At 40.2% G+C, this 10572-nt stretch overlaps 1 pseudogene; it reads right to left on the bottom strand.

The window, feature by feature from the left end:
* Positions 1-7500: 7500 nt before the first annotated feature.
* LOC125400566 (cilia- and flagella-associated protein 97 pseudogene) lies at positions 7501-8482 on the bottom strand (annotated as a pseudogene).
* Between the last annotated feature and the right edge of the window lie 2090 nt (positions 8483-10572).

The following is a 10572-nucleotide window of genomic DNA, read 5'->3' as shown; positions in this document are numbered from 1 at the left end:
GTATGTATTCACTCATAAGTGGATTCTAACCATAATTAAAGGTCTTTGAGCCTATTATTCGTGATCCTACAGAAGCTAAATAAGAAGGTGAACCTGATGAAAATCATGTAGCTATCCTCCTAGTGTTTGGAAATAGACAAGAGTCCCAGGTAACCTCGGGTGCATGGGAGGGGGTGGGAGGGTTGTTGGAAGGGGAGAGGGTTAGAGAGAAGGGAGTAGGGGAGGAATGGGGAAAGCTCGGTGGACTGGGATGGGGGGGAGGGAGGAAGGATGGATATGAGATCAGGGAAGAATATATTTCAACTAAGGGAGTCATTTTAGGGTTTACAGGAGACTTGATTATAAATGGGATCCCAGGTCCAAGGAGAGATCCCCAGATTGTTCTATGGACAGAGGAGAGGGTGCCTGAATCGGCCTTGGCCCATAACCATACTGATGAATATTTTGTTTATTACCATAGAACCTTCATCTAGCGATGGATGGAGATAGATACAGAGATGCCAAAGTTTTTGATTCCTAACTAGGGTAAAGTAGCATCTTCAGCTCCACATCAACCTTAATACTCTAGAGTTGCTGAATCAATCTGGAGGTGAGACACACATCTATCACAATCAAAGTTGGATAAATTTCCATCATCACTTGGGTTGAACAAAATTGCTTGATGCTATTTTGCAAATAAACATTTTTATTTATTTGTAAAATTGCTATTTCACAAACCATGAAGCGTTAACTGGAATAGCTGTTAAGAGCTGTTTTTCATAAAGACTGAAAAACACTGGGGGAGAAACAGGTACTATCTACTCCTTGAGAAATAATTTAATAGTTGAAATCTTTCATAAATATTTACTAGACAAAAATGAAAACAGTCAAGTCTCTAGTAAACCCTAAACTGACTTCCATAGTTGAGATGTATTCTTCCCTGAACCCATATCTATCCTTCCTCCCTCCCCCCCTCCCAGTCCCCCGAGCATTTCCCATTCCTCCCCTGCTCCCTTCTCTCTAATCTCCTACCCTTCCAACTACCCTCCCAACCCCCCATGCACCCTTGGTTACCTGGAACTCTTGTCTATTTCCAATCTTCAGGAGGAAAACTACCTGCATTTTCTTCAGGTTCTCCTTCTTATTTAGCTTCTCTACGATCACGAATAAAAGGCTCAAAGACCTTTAATTATGGCTAGAATCCACTTATGAGTGAATACATACCTTATTCCTCTTTTTGGGTCTGGCTTACCTGCCTCAGTAAAGCGTTTTCTTTTTCTTTTTTTTTTATTTTTCTATTTATTTATTTATTTAATCTTTACTGGGAACCCCTCAAGAATCAAGTCTCTTGCAAACCCTAGAATGGCTCTCTTAGTTGCGATATAAACTTCCCTGCTCCCATAACCATCCTTCCTCCATGCCCCCTCCCATTCCCCCAAGCCATCCCCAATTCTCGCCCTCTCCCCTCACCCTAACCATCTTCCCTTACTTCCACCCCCCCACTCCCCATGCACCCGACTTTGCTTAGGGTTTACTAGAGACTTGACTGTAAATGGGATCCCAGGTCCAAGGAGAGATCCCCAGATTGTTCTCTGGACAGAGGAGAGGGTGCCTGAACTGGCCTTGGCCCATAACCATACTGATGAATATTTTGCTATCACCATAGATCCTTCATCTGGCAATAGATGGAGATAGAGATGGGGTCCCACATTGGAACACTGGACTTAACTCCCTAGGTCCAACCGAGAAGCAGAAGGAAGAAGAACATGAGCAGGGAGGACAAGATCAGAGGGAACCTTCATCCGGCGATGGATGGCGATGCAGACGGAGACCCACATTGAAGCACCGGACTGAGCCCCCAGGGTCCAAAGGAGGAGCAGAAGGAGGAAGAACATGAAAAAGCAAATCAGAACCGCAAGGGGAGCGATCACCCACTGATACAAGGCGACTGATCTAATGAGAGTTCACCAAGGCCAGTTGACTGGGACTGAAGGAGTGCTTGATCCAACCAGATTCTCTGGAGGAGGCTGGATTCTCTGAATGTGGCTGGCCCGAAATCTTTCTAAAAAGCCATTGACAATGACTCTGGGACTTGTTTCCTCTGCATATTCTGGATTTTTGGGGATCCAGTCTGATTAGATACTCACCTTCCTGGTCCTGGAGGGAGCGGGGAGGAACTTGAACTACCCACAGGGCAGGAAACCCTGACTGCTCTTAGGAATGGAGAGGGAAGAGGAGAGGGAGTGGGGGGAGTGGGAGGGTGTTGGGAGGAGGGGCGAAAATGGAAACTTTTATATTTTAATAAACTTTGAAAAAAAATAAATAAAAAAAGAAAATAAAAAAAAAGATTAAAAAAGAAAATGAAAACAGTTCTCAGTCAGATCTGGCTGCTTCCCATCACACCAGCACACATTCTAGCTCAAAGTTGTGCTGTAAAGCAATTCTCTACTGTTCATGTTGGGAAATGCCTTCTAAATTCTAAACTTAAAGTATCCCTGACAGGTTTGGTCCTTCAAGAAAGAAAACTGTTTCTGCTTGCAAAGAAGGAAATCGTTCTTACCTCCAGAAGGAGGTGCTTCTGGCCCTTCATTAACATATGACTGTGGTGCCTACTAATTTGTCAAGCTAGTCTCTTGGATCCCTCAGTCCCTGCCCACAAGCCCTCCTCTCTCCTGTTCCCAATTAACCCTGAAAAAAATTTTCCTCTGTTGCTTTTCTCCTTGCTTTCCTGCGAGATAGCCAGCAAGCAGTTTGGTAGTTTGGAATAAACTTTTCCTTGTTCACCCACAGAGTGTCTACTTTGGTTTCTTTACTGTACCCATTTTCATTCAGCTTACACCAGTGAACCCTAGCTTTGAAATTCCTACCCTTGTCCTTTGAGTCTTCACATTTATGTGCCTATAGCAACAGCATTGCAAATTGTTTTTAAAATATGGTTGCACTGTACTTGAAGTTGAATGTCTGTTATCAGTAATACTTAGATAAACTTCTTTCAAATAATAAAAATCAAGGCAGAAATTAGAATCTAAAATCAAGGTACAGCTTTATCTATGAAACTTGGAGAAATCAAATAAATTGTACTCCCATGCTAATGCCATTGTGAACATAAGAGGTTTTACATATACACATTTTCCCCCTCAAAAATCAGTTTTAAAACTGATTAACTTACTGTTGGGCAAATGCCCAAATGCTGCAGTTTAAATTTAAGTTGTTATGAAAAACTCAAAGTTCAATGTTTAAAAGCTAATATAAAATAAAACCTTTGTACAGCTGAAGGTTATGTAAAGCACAGAGAACAAATTGTCAAAGAATGTCATAGTCCCCCCCCCAAAGAAGCAGAAAACACTCAGTCATGTTGTATTCCCTTCCCCTGTGGTTTGTGTGTGTTTGGTGTATTCACATCCAGCATGTTAATGTGTATGTACTCAACAATTTTCTTTTCTTTTTTTTTTTTTTTTTAGCCTCACCATTCTTGACTTTCGCTGCTCTAAAACACAATCTATTAAACAAAGATGGACGATGTCTGATCAGGCACTTGGTAAATAAAGTGCAGTTGGCCTCGCTGCTAATGAAGTGAAGTAAGTGCAGTACACATGCTACAGTACTGGATGATTGACATCAGAAAGATCTCACCGAGGTAGGGAAAATTCGTATTTTAAGGAAATCATGTCATTGAACATGAAACTTATTTTTATGTCCTAAAGGTATTTTGACAAGACCGGTAATGAAAATGTTATGCTTAGGAAATATACTTTGTTCTATAAAATAACAGCCTATAAATTGACAGAAAAATATTCTAGCTTTCATAGCTAACTATACTGCACCTGTGGGGCCCAGGGCAACCTGGTCACAAATGGGGCCAAGGCTACACGGCTGCCATGGCAAGCAGCACTTGGGCCCAGGAAAACCGATAACTGACTGGCTCAGGGAAGGCCAACATCTAAAGGGAAGTACCGGGACATTCCAACCATTAGATAAGATTGGATAAGACCATCATTGTGTCCAAGTTAATTATCCCCCAAAAGAAACTTCAGGGAACCAGATTCCAATGTAACATGCAAGAGGATTTTTAATATTAAAACTTGGGTTTGGACTACACCTCCACCACTCCGATGCAGTAGGTGACGGAAGTGCAGCTCTGAGCCCGGTAGTGTGGAGAACTTTTAAAGGGGAAATGCTATAACCAGGGAAGTTCTTGTCCTGTTGTCTTGGGATTGGGTAAAGAGGGTATACGGTAAGATTTCTGAAGCCACTGGTCAGTTTTTGAGCATGAAAATTTTAACAAAGAACCATTAATAACTGGCAAGGTATCTTCAAAAAAAGGATGCCTCCTAGGAATATCTGGACCTCGTTAAATTTTATGGTCTTGCTCCGTAGCTCCTTAATTGGCTATTTTCTGGGTATCTGTTCAAGTTCTGCTATTATAGCACATTTCTGGAGTTGAGATCAGTCTCCACTCATTATATGGCTTAACATGAAGTCCCTTCTTTATAATAGAGTTTGCAAAGTCAGGTCCTCACTGTTATGGTAAATGTAAAATGGTGCTGTCCCCAAGTGGCACCAAATGGGCAGAAGGGAAGGAGGAGCAGCAAGTACCAGGCAGGAAGCTGTGTGGCGGGTGAGAGATAGTGATGGATAGGCACCCACGTAGAGTGAGGCTGGATATTTATTTAGTGTGTTATGGAAGGGAAGGGGAAAGGGAGGGAGGGAAGATGGAGGAAGAGGATAGAGAGGCACTGAGAGAGAGAAAGAGAGAGGTCGGGAGAAGAGGGGGGAGGAGAGGAGACACAGTAGAAGTTACCTCTTCAGAAGAGAGATGGGTAGGAAGGAGCTCAGGCTGGAAGCAGAAGAAAGACCTGTTTGCCTCAGCAGATGGGGGAGGGAATGGGTAGGGTTTGTCTCTTAAAGGAACGGGGGGAGGGGAACAGACCATTACACTCACAGCACTAGATGTCCCCGAGCCCAGGACTCATTTATTCTCCTTTTGCCAAGACCCCAAACAAAAGTCAGTAAATTAGGATCCTGAACTCCGGAAATCCCCTCACCCCATCCTCTACTCTAATTAAAAACCCTACCCCATCCGAATTTGGCCCTCCCTGCTCTCAACCACTGGGCTGGACAGAGGGAGAGTCCAAGCTTAAGCTTGAATAAGAGCTCTTTGCTTTTACCACAGGACTCAGTCTTCCAGTTGACTTTGGGGGACTCTGTGATCTGGGTGTAATACACCTATGTGTCATGTGTGTTGAGAGCCAAAGGTACATTTCAGGTTTAATTACTATGCCTAAGAAATCCATGAAACAAAAATGCCTCTGATTTGCAGGCCCCTTGCCCAAGGACAGCTAGTGCCTGAAATTCTCAAGACTATTCCCCTGGGCAGCAGAGGAGAGGGTGCCTGAACTAGCCTTGGCCCATAACCATACTGATGAGTATTTTGAATGTTACCACAGAACCTTCATATGGCGAAGGATGGAGCTAGAGACAGAGACACATATTGGAACACTGGACTTAACTCCCTAGGTCCAGATGAGAAGCAGAGGGAGGGAGAACGTGAGCAAGGAAGGCAGAACCAGAGGGAACCTTCATCCAACGATGGATGGAGATAGAGACGGAGACCCACATTGGAGCACTGCACTGAGCCCCCAAGGTCCAAATGAAGAGCAGAAGGAAGGAGAACATGAAGAAGGAAGTCAGGACCGCGAAGGGTGCGTTCACCCACTGATACAAGGGGACTGATCTAATGAGAGTTCACCAAGGCCAGCTGGACTGGAACTGAACGAGTATGTGATCAAACCGAATTCTCTGAATGTGGCTGACATGGGGGCTGACTGAGAAGACATTGACAATGGCACTGGGTCTTGATTCGTTTGCATGGACTGGCTTTTTGGGATCCTGGTCTGTTTGGATGCTCACCTTCCTGGACCTGGAGGGAGTGGGGAGGAACTTGGATTTCCCACAGGGCAGGAAACCCTGACTGCTCTTGGGAATAGTGAGGGAGGAAAAGAGGGAGTGGGGGGAGCGGGAGGGTATTGGGAGGAGGGGAGGAAGTGGAAATTCTTTAAATAAATAAATAAGGAAAAAAAAGAAAATAGCAAGGCACATGTTTTTTACTCCCTTAAAAAAGTTTGTTTGGTCCATCTGGACTGAATGTGTTTGATCACAGGTAGAGAGGTTCACAGAGAGGAAATAGACCAAGCTGTACACTTGCCCATGATTGATTGAAGTCTGGAAGTATATCAACGTGTATGCTTGTCCCTAATTGGACCTGATGGGAATTGCAATGGATTATGGGTTTTCCTTCTTAAGTCCTCACAAAACTTGATTTAGGGGCATCTTCTAGAAATCCAGAGATGGACCTGGTCAGAGCCCATCAACCTGGCCAGTATTTAATTAAATCTTGAATCAAATTTGTCTTCTAATTGTGTTAGTGGTCTTATTCTCAAGTAGTGGGATTAACAGTGTTACTAATAATTCCATCAGGATAAGTAGGTCTTTAAATGTAAGACTGGTAGAATGGTGCTTCTAGGATTCAGTCAAATCAGACGAAACCAAGAAAATTCACTAATATTAAGGCAGTAACATTGACTAATGTGTGATTAGTTTCTTTCTTATTTGTATGGTTTATCTAAAACATTTTTTCCTTACTCCAAGCCTTCTTTTACTACAATAAATACACAATTACAACACATACACTAACAGTATCATTTCAGACACTCTCTAACACACCCTGGGGTTTGCTTCTTGACTCTTTGAGCTGGGAGTTTTGCTTGATGGTCCAACAAATACTTGCTTTTGTTTATGATGCAAATGATCTGTATACAAACACATCACAAGAAAGTACAATTTCAAAGGCACCTCTTTTCTCAGAATCCTTAGGAGTATTTTTTTCCTGACTGTGTAAAAGTAAAAACCATAGGCTTGTAAAGTGAACCTATATTGTTCACAGTGTGAAATAGTTTGAAATGGACAATCAAACTCTTACAGAGAAATACCTGTGGTGAACCAAGAATTGCATGAGCTCAAGCTGCTCACCCTGTTTATCAAATTGAAATCAACTCATACGTGAAAACAAATTTCAAGATTTTCTTCATAGGGAGAGTAACACACAATCAAGAGACTTACGTTACAGACATTCTGAAACATGAGGTGCTTAAGTTTATGCTTCCAATAACTGAAAATAATAGAGTAAGAACATAGAGGAGTGTCTTGTTTAACCAAGGATTATCACCACTGCTGTTTGGTCAACATAATAAATAAATTTCTATTTTGAGAAAATATTCACACACTTCTGTTTCTATTGAATGAACATGTAACTCCTATAAATATGCTGTCATATGAAACATTGATTTCACATAAAAGTGTCTTTTGATAACAATTTTGCACTGAATAATAATTAATTACACTCGTTGTATAGTTGAGAAAATGTACTACAGATGTTTGCAAAGAGTTAAAGTAATGCATAAAAACACATTGTTAAAATGGGGCAAACAATATATGCCATAAAAAGGATTTTACAGCCAAGCATTATGAACATTTGGTTGTTTTTATTTTAGCGAAAAAGCCATTGGATGTGTCCAGCACGGATCCATTAGTTTAACAGTTGAGAAGACTTGTGGCACAGGATGCCCTGGAAGCTCCTCTCAGTGGGCTTTAATGGCTCAGAGTTGATCTCACTTGTCTAATGGCTGGTGAAGGAGTTGAGATAACTCATATTTTGATGATAGTACATCACATTGTTTCATGCCAACTGTTGGCCTCCCAGCTTCAAGCTATTTCAATAAATCCAAATTTTCTCTTTCAATTCATTGTTGTTCTTTTTGTCTGTTGATAGCACTATGATACAACTTGCAGGAAAGTGCAACAGATCTTCTGGGAATTGGACTTTTGCTTCCTGGTTTTTCAGCCTGTTTTGATAGTTCTTTCAAAAGCCTCTGATTTTCCTGATTTGTCTGTCTCACCTCTTCTCCTGTGAAAGAGTAGTTTTTCCTAGGAATTACTGAAGGCTGATCAAAGTGATGTTTTTGTTGCCCTTTCTTATCTAATTACAGAAAAGTTTTCAACAGCTGATTAAACTGATTAAGGTCCATTGTGTTGTGTAAGATTTTTTGTTTGGTTCTATGATCTAGATCTGCATCTACCACTGATGATGTCAGAGCAAAACTCTGCCCATGCTTTTTTCCTTTTCAGCTGATTTCAGAGATCTCGAGTCACCTTTAAATCCCCCACATCCTCATATACATACTGGCTTACATTTTCTTGCCTTTTAACTTTTACTTTCTGATCATGAGATAGGCCCAATTCAAACAACTGGACAAGAATGATGTCTAGAGTTGACAAAGGAGTTACACCTGTTATAGTATTTTATGATTTCTCTTATAGTTACCTTTTTTTTAAAAAAAAAAAAATTAGCACTTGCAGGCTGTGTTCCTGCTGATTTTCTTCCCGATTTACATTTCTGTTGTGCTGACAAGAGGGTTACACCCGAAACATGTATCCTTGGGGATGAACATGAATCAGGTTTACATCAGCAGACTCTGTATCTGGGCAGCATGAACTTGGTCTCCAAGATGAGAAAGACAAAGAAGAGGAGAAACTGATTTCCAAAGTGATTGTGTAAGTTTGTACTCCCACCAGCAATAGAAGAGTGTTCCTCTTGCTCTACCTCCTGAGTATGAGCTGTTACTTGTGCTTTTGATCTTAGCCATTTTGACAGGGGTAAAAAGAATCTCAGGGTAATTTTGATTTGCATTTCCCTGAGGGCTAAGAATATTGAATATTTCTTTAAGTCTTTCCTGTACATTTAAGATTCTTCTGTTGAGAATTATTCATTTAGATCCCTATCCATTTTCAAATTGGATTATTTGGTTTGTTGATGTCTAGTTTCTTGAGTTTTTTTTTTAATGTATTTTGGAAATTAGCACTCTGCCAGATGTGGTGTTGGTAAAGCTCTTTCCCCATTCTGTAGGCTGCTGGTTTTGTCTTATTAACATTGCCCTTTGGATTACAGATGCTTCTCAGTTTCATGAGGTCCTATTTGCCTGTTTTAGTGCCTGTACTATTGGTGTTCTGTCAAGATAGTTGTCTACTGGGCCAGTGTGTTCAAGGTCATTTCCCATTTTCTCTTCAATGCAGTTCACTGTATCTGGATTTATGTTGAAATCTTTGATTCACTTCGACTTAAGCTTTATGCAGGGTAATAAGTATGAATCTGTTTGCATTCTTCTATATGTCAACATCCAGTTATACCAAAATCATTTATTGAAGATGCTTTCTTTTTTCCATTGTATAATTTCGTCTTCTTTGTTGAAAATCAAGTGTCCATAGGTGTGTGGATTTATGTCTGGATCTCGCATTAAATTCCGTTGATCCACCTGTCTGTTTTCATGGCAACATCATGCATTATGCAGTTTCTATTACTATAGTTCTTGTAGTAAAGCTAGAAATCAGGGATGGTGATACTGCCAGAAGTTTTTTTTTTCCAGGATTGATACAGAGATCTTGGGCTTTTCCTTTTTCCATATGAAGTTGAATACCATTCAAGAATTGCTTTGAGATTTTAATGGAGAGTTCATTGAATCTGTAGATTGCTTTTGGTAAGATGGTCATTTTTAGTATGTTAATCCTATCAATCATGAGCATGGGAGATCCTTTCATATTCTTATATCTTCTCTAATCTATTTCTAGAAGAGAAAAATATATAGTTCAATAAAGACAGTGAAAATTGAAACAAAAAGGACAGGATTTTTTTTATTGGATTTAATTATGTACCAGCACAGACGATCTGGAAGTGGATAAATTGCTTTATTTTAAATCCTGAAGTGTAAGTATTAAATGAGCTAATTTGAAAAAAAAAAAGAACTTTAAGTTTTTGTCATTCAGGTTTTTCCACTTGCTTGGTTAGAGTTACTCTAAGATATTTTATATTATTTTAGCTATTGTGATGGGTGTGGTGGTGTTTTCTTGATTTCTTTCTCTGACCATTTATTATATGTAAATTGAAGGGCTATTCATTTTTTTGAGTTAGTCTTGTATACAGCCATTTCACTGAAGATAGTTATCAGTTGTAGGAGTTCTTCTGTAGAATTTTGGGGGTGGATCACATACACTATCATGTCTTCTGAAAATAGCAATACGTTGACTTCTTCCTTTCCAATTTGTATCCCCTTGATCTTCTTTAGTTGTCTTATACATGTGTGTGTTTGCATTCACTACTATCCACTGCAGAACGAATCTGGTCTGACCAAGGTTGAGGGAAATGTAAACTTATGGATATAAAAATAAATACTGAGTGCAGAATAGAACTTAAAGAGAATCATATGCTGAACAATGATGTTACAGTCAAAGATGTCCTGTGTGTATGACAGTGGTGCCATACGATCATAAAGCAACTAAAAAAATTTTATAACCCAGTGACACTATTGTTGGAGTAATTTAAGAGTGCAATGTATTACTCACAGTTAAACAAATGCGAATTCTTCTTCCAGTTATTTTAAAGTACAGCAATACATAGTGTGCGAGACTTTTCCTAGGGAGCATAACACACACACACACACACAGACACACACACACACACACACTCTCTCTCACACACACACA

Source organism: Myodes glareolus, chromosome 4, assembly GCF_982192425.1.
Source record: "Myodes glareolus chromosome 4, mMyoGla1.1, whole genome shotgun sequence".
Classification (NCBI taxonomy): Eukaryota; Metazoa; Chordata; class Mammalia; order Rodentia; family Cricetidae; genus Myodes; species Myodes glareolus.
This window is presented reverse-complemented; position numbering and strand designations above follow the sequence as displayed.